An 11068-nucleotide genomic window follows, 5' to 3' on the forward strand; every position below is an offset into this window, starting at 1 on the left:
CCTCGGGGCGCTCTGGTGAACAAACGTTCCCCCAGATCCTGGTGGTCACCCTTGATAAACTTATAGGTGGCCATCGGATCACCCCTGAGCCTACGCTTTTCCAGCTGCCTGTCTTTCATTGACCTATCCAGCTGTTTCTGAAACATAGCTATGTAGCAGTGGTAAGTAGATGCTGTTAATATGAACTAACCAAATTGCTTACTCCTATGGACAGCTAACATTTTTCTTTTACTGAAAACAAATATTTGGGCTTTTGCTAACTGAGAGAAGGGGTGGTAATAAATAATATACATGTAAAATAAACTATTTTTAGTCATTGCTGTACAAAAGAATCAAAAAACAACAATGGGGCAAGTTCATAATGGCCAAGTACACAGACATTCAAAAAGCCTGAGGCGGAATTGAGTTTTCTATAAGTGGCATCATTTAGATCAGTAGTGAACACATGCACCTTTTGGTGGGGTGCACAAATCTTAGACTGGGTTCCATCATTTTTAAACTAGTCCGTATGTGTCAACTTCTGTTCTGTTATGGGTACAGACCGGTTTTGTGTGCCAAACTTTGGTTCTTTTACAGATATAGATATGGTGACCATATGTCCTGGTTTGGCCAGGACACTCCAGGATTCCTCAGCTCAGTCTTGGCCAGTTGGTCAAAGGTCCCGGGCTGGAGTGCAATAGGGAGGCAGAGAGGAGCGGTGCACCAGGCAGGCAGCTGGGCAGGCACTGCTGCTTCTGTGGGTGGGGTGGCACCTGCTCCAGTCTGTCTGCCTTGTTACAGACTACAGCAGGCACCACCCTTGCCTCCAGACTGGAGCAGGCACTCCATGCTGCTCTGCCTCCTTGTTGGATGCCAGGCAAGGACTTTAACCAATTGACTGGGACCAGGCTGCGTATTCCCAGTGTCCTGGCAAAACTGGAACATATGGTCACCCTAGGTATAGATCAGTTTTCAGTCACCTATACCAATAAAAGTGTAATGTTTGTGTACCTGGCCAATGACTCTCTGCTATTGGACCTTGGACTATAGACTTAGGAACAATGTGGAAGACATTCAAGTATTTTTTTTGTAACGAACAGTGGAGCTGCAACCTGTTTTGTCCTTAATTTTTTAAACATCAAATATATCCCATATTCATTTTTTGGAAGTAGGGGGAGGAAATAGCGCACAATTCAGTTTTATAAAATTCTCTAATATGCTTTGGCAGATTCCCATTCATCCCCAGCCCACTCTCATGGGTTCAATTCATTATTCTGGTTGGTCTCTCAAGTCTCAGGCAATGTATTAGGATTGATCCAGAGCATGCATCATTTTTGGGTCTTCAAGAAAACTGCTGAAAGGGCTTACAGATAGTCCTCCAGGGTGAACATCATATAGTATTGTTCATATCCCTCCCACAGCCCTTCTAAAAGAAAGGCAAAACAAACAAACAAAATCTGCTGGAGCAGGACTTGGGCAATGCTTTAGAAATCCTGCTGTAACGACTCTGTGTTCTACCATATCAAGTATTATTTCTTTCCAAAATGATTACTCTGACTGATCCACAGACCATAGTTTCTCAGCCTGTGGTACGTGTACCCCTGGGGGCTCACGAGACACAGTCAGGGGCTGTACACAGGTACTCCAACACTCTCTCTCTCGCCCTCTTTTCCTCTCTCTCTCTCACCCTCTTTTCCTCTCAAAACTATGGCAAAAAATGTCGTGCAATTAAAAAAATTAAATTCCCCAGTAATAATTTGGTGTTTAGCCCTCCTAGCTTTGGCCAACATCACCTGTAGCCCAGGTACATACTTGAGTTGTGCACCCCTGGTATAAAATGTGACAACTCTATCCACACCAGATCAGACATCTGTCATATCACGGCCTTACATACATAGCCATTCTCCCAACACATGACACACACTAGCCTGTAAATACAAAATTCCCTGGAAAATTGAATGTTGGGGTACTTATTAACATTTTTAGAAGTTAGGTAGTTAACTAAAAAGTTGAGAAACACTGCCACGGACCACTGGAGTCAACTTTGGATGACTTTGTATTGCCATTTATGTGGAAGTAAGTGGCATTGAGGCCTTGTTTTGGGGCACTATGTGTAGATATTAAATGATCAAATCTTTACTTTGATACATTTGTGTGGGAGAGACGGAGATTGGCATATCTACTTCAGACACATACTATCCCAACGTAAAGTGAACAACCATATAAACAGAACAGCACCAACAATACAAACAGTGTTACACACATCAGCAACTCTCTTCAGTGTCTGGCTGAAAAATCTCTATTGCGTGCATGGACATGTGCATATGTTAATGCTTGTTATTAATCTTCCTCACATACAGAAAAGCCTTTTCTCTCTGGGATGAATTCAAAGGAAGTTATTCTTCAAACAACATGGTATTTACAGATCTTTTCAATTAGCTTTAGTATTTTCATGTTTGCTTTAGTGTTCCAAACTACAACTTCCTTTAGGCATCAGGGGTTCAGCTGTGAGTCTGTGAAGTGCTGAATACCCTCATCTTCCACTTAACAGAAGTTTGGGGCACTTAACATGTTTCAAGATCACCCTTCAGGTGAACAATGTACTTTTAAAATTCTGGTTATAGGGAAATGTTGATTTGCTCACATGCAAATCAAATTACCAGAAAAAAAGCGTGAATTCATAACTTGGTCTGATAAAGACTCCAGGACAATAATGAAAAAAACAATTAAAAAAAACTCAGTTGATCTCATGCATTAACCCCTGTTAATATAATGAAGAGTAATAGTACAGAGAAAATTGTCCTTCTTTTTAATACTGAAAGCTGTTTCTCAAAAGTGTATTTTGTACTACAGATGAGGGAAATCAAAATTTTAGTTCCAACTCTGGCTATGTTTATTACATTTTTTTAAAAAGAGAGAGAAAAAAAATAGGATTTTAACTAGAAATCCATCTTTAAGTGATAGCTAGACAAAGAGGGTTTTTCCAACCTCTGTTAGAACAGATAGCCTCTCACAGAGGATTTAGAGTTGTATTAATGCAACCTCATCAATTTGTGCCATACAATACAATGGACAAATCCACACCCTTTTATTCCAAAGGAACTTACTTATACAGGTCTTTGGTTTTTCCTGTACAGGTTGCCAAATTCTTCCTGTCTAGGTCTGCTATTTTCGAGTGGGAAACTTTTAAAGTGATAACTGAATATGAATATTCAATGGTATTCTATGCACAGCTAAACTGTTTTAAACACGTATGTCCTTCAGTCTTCAAATCTGCTACTTCATGGCAGGAAAAAAAACAAATTTGTAAAAGATGTGCAAAATATGAAGCAGCATTATGTTGCATCTTCCAAATCATACTATTGAGTTTGTTTATAAATATGTACTTATTTTTGAAGATTTTTTTTTATTGCTGGTTATGTAAACCAGTTGTTTAAAAAGAAAACTAGAAAAAAACAGAAGTTCCACCACGTGCAGGTACCAGGGTCATGCATACAGTGCGTATTAGGGCTGTGCGAAGCTTTGGTCGCTGATTTGATTTGGAGGAGATTCGGCCCAATTTGGCGGCTGAATCTCTGAATCTGAATTGAATCAGGAGACCCATTAATCTCTCTGAATTGAATCGGAAGCTTCCAATTTGATCCGGAGAGATTCGATGATTTGGCAATAGATACAGCTTTATATGTTTTTTCTACATACCTTGAGGTACCAGGCATGGCTCATGAAAGCTGAGTTAGTGGGGCGGAGGGAGTGTCCCATGGGAGCACAGGCTTGATGGCAGACCTGGAAGTGGACCAGAAGAACTTCCAGTCCACTTCCGGGTCTACCACAGAGTGCAGGGGGGACCCCCCTGCCCCAGCTCGGTGACTGATGCCTCTTGGGTCTGGGGGGGCACCCAGGGTCCCCCCGTGGATGATCGCTGAGCCGGGAGGGCATGGGGAGATCTGCAAAAGTACTTCCGATCCACTTCTGGGTCCTCCGCCAAGTGGCTTCCGTGGGATGCTCCATCCGCCCCCAACATCTTAGTATTCACAAGCCGTATCTGGTACCTTGAGGTATGTAGAAAAAACATAAAAAGCTGTGTCTATGGATGAATTGCTGATTCTCAGAATCAGAATCGAATCTTCAGATTCAGATTCAGCCGAATTGAATCAGGAGAGTGGTCCGAATCAGCGAACTGAACCACTGTACCCTGAACTGGGCTGAATCTGAATAGAATACTGCCTGCTTCACACACCCCTAGTGCATGCAACTGTTTGCTGTACCTGATCTGTGATCACGTGTAGACTGGGCGTGGTGTGTACAATCGTTTGTTAGTGCCAAGAATGCAGCTCCAGGGCTGGGGTGAGCAGCTAGGTTTTCCCAACTCTAGCGCTGTGTTCTGAATGTGTGCAGGCATTTGTTGGATCAGGCTAACCTGTTCCCAACCTGAGTTAATTTGCCTATTCAAATGAACTAACTTAAATCAGGCTTGCCATTTTTGTTACGATTTAAACCAGGGGAGGGTAAAATGTGGCCTGCCAGGCCATTCTATCCAGCCCACGGGGCCCCTAAAAAATTTAGAAAATTAATATACATCTGCCCCTGGCTGCCTGTCATGCGGCCCTTGATGGCTTGCTGAAACTCAGTAAGTGGCCCTCCACCTGAAATAATTGCCCACCCTGATTTAAACCCTCCTGAATGTTTGCACAGTTGGGCAGTTAGGTCAATCTAAGTGTAACATGTGCTAGACACAGACATTCAAAAAGCCTGGGCCTGAATTGATTCAATCTTTGCAGGTTAGTCTAACCTGCAGAGAGTGAATCAGTTTCCAAGTGGATAGATGTTCCCTTTCTATTCAGGAAATGCAAGCACATACTTGCAGTGGCTCAAACCAGAAGCCTGAGGGTGCTAGAGCAGCCCTGCCTTCCACGGGGAAGCTGAGCTGAGGAGGAGGGATGTGGCCAGGCTCTGGTAGGCCAGCCCTAGTGACTCCCTGACAGCTGGGGACAGTCCCAGCACACAGGGCTGCCTGGCCCCAGAGGAGAATTCTTCCCCCCTCTCCCTCTTCCCCACCGGTGCAGGGCTGGGAGGAGTCCCTGTTCAGTGCTGGGGGGTGGGTCTTCTCCCTCCTCCTCCTCCCTGCCCCCCCGCACTGCCGTGGGGTGGGGAGGGGGGGCTCTGTAAGGCTGCCTGGCCCTAGAGGGGGACTCTTCCCCCTGCTTCTGTGTAATGTCTGTCCCTAGCCATATACTATAGCTTTTAGGTCATCACCAGAGATCTCGACCATTTTTAAAGCAGTGTTAGCATCTGCATGACCCAGCCTCTAAAGGAGAAAATAGCACATAATTTGCCAGAGGGCGGTATAAGGATTTGCTAGAGATCATTATGAGGCTGAAAACCAGGCTTGCTGGATTTTATTATTTTGCTTGGTGGTGGAGTGTGTTTGAATGGTTGAAGACTGCATAGATGACACGTAGGGGTAGCATGGGTAGTGGAGCATGGAGAGTACTAGTGCCCTCCCTGAAATTGGCTCTGCTGGTGGCACTTCAGCTGCTGCTGTGCTGCCAGTTTTACTTGGCAACCGGCTGCTGGGGGATGCCCCCCTCCCTGTCGCTGGTTGGCTACTGGGGGACCCTCCCAGTTATGCCCCGCTGGTGCCCCCCCAGACTCAGGAGGGACCAGTCATCCATGGAAGACAGGCTAGGGAAATACAGAAGTCTTACTTGTTCATTGTGTAGGGCAGAGCAGCTCAGATGGAGGTATTATACTTTGGGAACTTAATTCTATTCCTAGTTCTGTCTGGCACGAGCTTCTCCAGTTGTCAGTTAACTTATTTATGAAATGAGCAAAATGAAACTTTTCTCCATCCTCAGCAAGGAAGGGGGCTTAAGGCTGTGCTCACTAGTAATGCCTGTGAGGGGCATTAAAATATATAAACAACACTCATGGCCTCCCAGCTACTAATCATGCTTCACCTGAAATCTGTAACGTATCATGACATCCAGGACACATGATGAGTGTGTAATCATAGTCTTTCTAAATGGGGGGCAAAATGATCCCTGCATTTGGATCTGTGGTCTGAAATGTCCTATTTATGTGGCAGAGGGGTGTGCAGCAATGCAATGGGATGTGAAGGTATGCAAGCTTTCACTAGGACAGATATAAGGCACAGGTTAAATGATTCTGCTGCTTCCAGTCTTTTGCACCATAAAAAGTGCAGAGAAATGTAACTGTGACTTTGTGCACTGCACTGCACCACTCTTTAAAAACAATTACTCATAACATTAATAACACAAATGGAACTTTCTTTGTAGACATATTAATGTTGGCATGAGAAAATTTTACAGGGTTTTATATGGCCATTTCAAAATAGATTATGATAAATGCATAAATTTTTGTATAATTTCAGAGCAGCATTAAATCACTATGACAACTTATTTCAACAAAAAATTGTAACATTGGTATGAAACTGTGCACTTAAATTTGTTCACTTGTAGGCCTGATTCAGAGGTACATGTAAACAGATGTATTAATGAAGCATATATGTGTGTACTGATGCACGTATAGTTGGCTAGTTGGATACCAGGTTAACCATTAATGAAAGCATGACAATGAACACAAATCTCAGAGCCACATTTTTAAAAATCTGCCTCATCAGGACCCAGCTCTAAGTTACACATATACAACTTTACTGAAGTTTAGGACAATAGATCCTGGCATCTGCAGAAACATGTTCTTTTTTCATCCTTTGTTTCCTCTTTTACAATTCCTTCCCTATGCTTCCTTCTCCCGCCCTCTCCAGGCTCATTTTAGAAGCTTCCTGTTTGATTCTTTTCTCTTACTTACCCAGACTTTCCTCTTTCCTGGTCAGCTAATCACATGAGAATAAACAGCTGTAATCCACTTCTCTTAGTGTTTCAGACCTAAAGCACCTGCAGAGTTTTGGCTTATGGCTAACTTCCGACCCAGAACATGCTTCTCTAGTATAACTTTACAACAGCTGTGACATGGGCATTGCTCATTTTTAATGAACTGAGGCTTGTGAAAGGGCAGCTGCAAATCACCCTGCCAACAGGGTGCGACACCACTTCCTTTCTTCCTTTCTCCAAAAATGGAGGTGGGGGAAAAAAAGGGAGGCAAGAATTTCCTTTAGTACCCAAATTACCTGCTGCATAAAAGCTTCTATTTAAAAGATAGATAAGAACATTACAATGCAAGGTGTGCTACTTTTTGTTAAAAGGAGCTGTTTAATGTGTATAAATGGCCACGTGTCTCAACATGAAAACAAAAAGATGACTGTCAAGTAACAAACAAAAAAGATTAAGTCTGAAGCTCTGAAATTTGCTTTTCCTTATGAAAAGAGAGTCTCTCGAATAGCTAAGTCCTTTATCAATTTTAATAATAAACATTACACTTCTACAGAACCTTTTATCAAGGATCTGAAAGCAACTTACACTTAATTAAACAATCTTGTGATGTGGGCACTTATCTCTATTTCACAAGCAGAAAAATGGACCTATGGAAAGGTTCAGTGACTTGCCAAAGGCTGCACAGGAATTCAGTGACAGAGAAAGGAAGATATTGTGGAAGGCCTTGATCCTGCATGCCTGTTCTATACCCTAGAATAGTGGTGACCAACCTTTTTGGCAGGTGTGCCACAAGTTCAGCCCTGCTACCTCCTCCCCAAGTGTTACTCTGATCCCCGTTCCCCAGAAGCATACCCAATATAGTTTGCATCCTGGGGTGCTAGAATGGAGGAGGGGGGTTAAGCCTCCAGCTGAGTAGAGCAGAGTAGAGGCAGGCCACTGATCCAAGACAGGTGTCACAGCAAAGAGCTGTTGACCCCTCCTTGGCCCTGCCACCACCACAGCTTTATATGGTGAGCGAGGAGCCAAAGCCCTGAATTTGGTAGTGGCTGCAGGGCCAGAAAAGGGTTAATTTGGTTCTTGGTGGTGACACTCAGGACCTGCTCTCATAACAGCATCCTGCCTCCACTCTGCTTCATGCAGCTGGAGGCGTGAGGCCCCCTTGCCTCTATTCCACTGGAAGCACTGACTGAAGTGCTAGGGTAGGGGTAGGCAATCCCCAGCACGAGTACCAGAGTGAGGGACTGAAAGGCATTTTGCTTGGCACACGTGCCTCTGGGTGGATGGCAGGAAGGGGCCAGGGCTACACGGCAACAGCAAGGATTGGGCCCCTTGTGGCTCCCCCGTTAGCCACCCTGGCACACCAACATCTTACAAGTTGACGTTGTGGGTGTTTTCAGCACTCTGCCCAAGAATGTTGCTGACATCTGTGCTAGGGTCTCACGCCACACACAGCAGCTGCCCCTGGCTCCGCCATCCTAGAAAATACTATTAGGGAAATGGGATATGGCATTCAGCTTAGCAATCGAAAATGAATAATATTGTGATCCTTGTAATTCATTTTTTACCTTGAGTCATGCTAAAATTTTCTTTCAAGTGCCCTCCTGTCCTGCATGGTTGGTGCCTTTGGTCTCAATTTATAATGAATCTACTGATTCAACACTTGCTCCCTCTAATTTTTGTTGCCTCTCTTCTCCCTACCTTAAAAATAACAATGAAACAGAACATCTAAGGGTAATTTTAAGGTCAAAGGAGTGCTCAGAGGCTGAAAATCGCTCCTGTCCACATGGGCACAGTGAGACTGAAATGGAGCATAGCCTTGTGTGAATTTTATCCCATGCATCTGTCTAGCATACCAAAATAAATCTGTTGGCGGTGCAGAGCTAATATGTAGTAATTAGAGAAGATCAAGGATGTCTTTTATTCAGTCATGTGCAAAATTGCCATGTTAGTCCTCATGTTCTGTGTTGATGGTGGTGCTTAAGTAAAAGTCCAAAAGAAGGAGAAGAGGGGTCTATAGGAATGCAGTATGACGGGATGCAAATTAGGATAAAATCTACAGCACTTATTTATAGTAGCCCCTTTACCCCTGCCTCACAGCATAAGGTGACATTAAGGCAGATGGAAATGTAATTTATGCTCACTTTTAAGCCCTCTCAGGCTGTCAGAAAGTTGTAAAGTGGGTTTGGGCACATGAGAACCGGGTCCATGGCATGTAACAGAGCAATGTATCCTTCCTATAGAATTCTCTTTACGAGACACAATTTTCTCTTCAACTCAATTGGAAATAAGTATCTTGTTTTGAATTACACACTGGACAAATTCAGTATGTAAGACACTGAGCTAAAATACAATAGGTGCTATTCAAAAACTCCCTCAGTATCTACCAACAGTGTTCAAGGTTATTCAGTATCCTAAATTCAGGAAAAATGCTAAGTGGAGACAAAATTTGTTTTTTTAATGGTGGCTGTTGTCCATCAAAATGTCATATACAGTTATTATCTCTCCACATTTAATATTACCTACCAAACTCCTATTTATTCACAGGTGCACTATGGACAACATAGCGTTCATAATATCCCCCCGCCTCATATTCTGGAGGTAAAAGGAAAACCGATTCTCTGTGGCAAATGAATCTTTTGTGTTTCTGTTGGGATTGCCAACAATGGTGTCAAATAGTGCAAATTGCAAGGGGCAATTTTATAATGAGGATACATGTCCACCAGGAAGGACATTAGAATAAAAGTTAGCCATTTTTTGGTTGCTTAGCCATTGGTTATCTTTATCAGTTGATCCTCACTGGATTAGAAATGACAGGTTAAAAGTAAAGAGCATCCATAGCGCATCATCAATTCCCTGACTTAAGTATCTTTCTTTTACCAACAAACAATATTGTGAAGATTGTGCCTGACTGAGAGAAACTGCTTTTGAATTTGAATTTTTGAGCCAACTTCATCTTCTTGTTTTTAACTTATTTTAAAATTTAGATTTGTTCTGAATACAGTCCTAAAAGCTTTCTTCTATTGATTATTATGTATGACTGACTGATAAACAGCAATCAATACACGTATAGTAGTTATATATTCATAAACAGACACACACACGTGTGTGTGTTTCATAGGCAATAGAACCTACATATAATAACATATTATTATAATTATTATATGGTAGTAATAATAATATATTACTATGATTTACTGCCAAAAGTGAGGAGTTATGACCTCATGGTTTGAATTACAAGTGAGATTAAATGTCCACGCTGCATTTTTGAGCATCTATGCATGTTTCAATTATGAGAATTTTTTCCACGTGAAATGAACACGGGCACTTATTGTGAAAAACACATACATATATAGATCTAGGCAGAACATGCATTTGATTAGAACAATACACATAGTTGGTGTTTTAAGAGCACAGTATTTTGTGATAAAATTAAAAATAACATATCCAATGGATGGACAGGCTGCCCCCACCCCGATGAAGTGGATCCAGATAGCGGATCTGTCAGTGTTACGGCATGCTTCACAAATCAACAGAAAGTGATCAAAAGAAAAAGAAGTCAAAATATTTTTGAGTAGCATAAGCTATTTGTACCTTTCTCAAGTAGACAAAAGGAACCTTTAGAACACAGTGCCACAACGGAGCAGGCCAGGACCCAGCACCCTATCTGCATCCAGAATATGTGGTCAAAATAAAAACATGAAAAAACCCCAGAACTATCTTTTCTTCTTTAAATATTAAATTGAAAAGTCCCAAGCTGTGAAGTATGATTGTATCTCAGAGGGTAACGCAACAGTTTTTAGAACAGGCATATAATCACATTTGAGAAAGTACAAATACTTTAGAGTACTCAAAATAGAATACAGTGGCTGATTTAGCTTAGAACAGTGCACGGAAAAATATGGCAGTTAATTTCCAAACAGTGGAAAAAATAAGTGTCCAAAAAGTTAACACAACATGTCAATTATAGGCATTAGTTGATTCCACTGGATAACATTTTCTAGACAATTTATTTTCACAAGCGTATAACGTGTACTGAAAATCTCTAAGAGACAGTGGCAAATTCTAAAATCCTCCATAGTTTCTCTCTCTCTCTCTCAGAAAGAAGGAATTAGGACTAGCTCTTATGGGGCACTTGTACACATGATAGGGGTTTGGTCCTCTGAATTGTGATGATTAAAAACCCACTGTTTCAATTTAGGGGTTTCTGTCACTGTTACAGTGAGGGGCCCAATCTTTTT

At 42.2% G+C, this 11068-nt stretch overlaps 1 protein-coding gene across 1 annotated transcript in view; it reads right to left on the reverse strand.

Annotated features, from left to right (window-relative positions):
* The window catches only part of TRPM3 (transient receptor potential cation channel subfamily M member 3), a 253510-nt gene that overhangs the window by 18371 nt on the left and 224071 nt on the right, over window positions 1–11068 (reverse strand). The window lies entirely within an intron of this gene.

The sequence above is a fragment of the Crocodylus porosus genome, unplaced genomic scaffold (genome assembly GCF_001723895.1).
Source record: "Crocodylus porosus isolate Cpor-Errol unplaced genomic scaffold, CroPor_comp1, whole genome shotgun sequence".
NCBI classification, from domain to species: Eukaryota; Metazoa; Chordata; order Crocodylia; family Crocodylidae; genus Crocodylus; species Crocodylus porosus.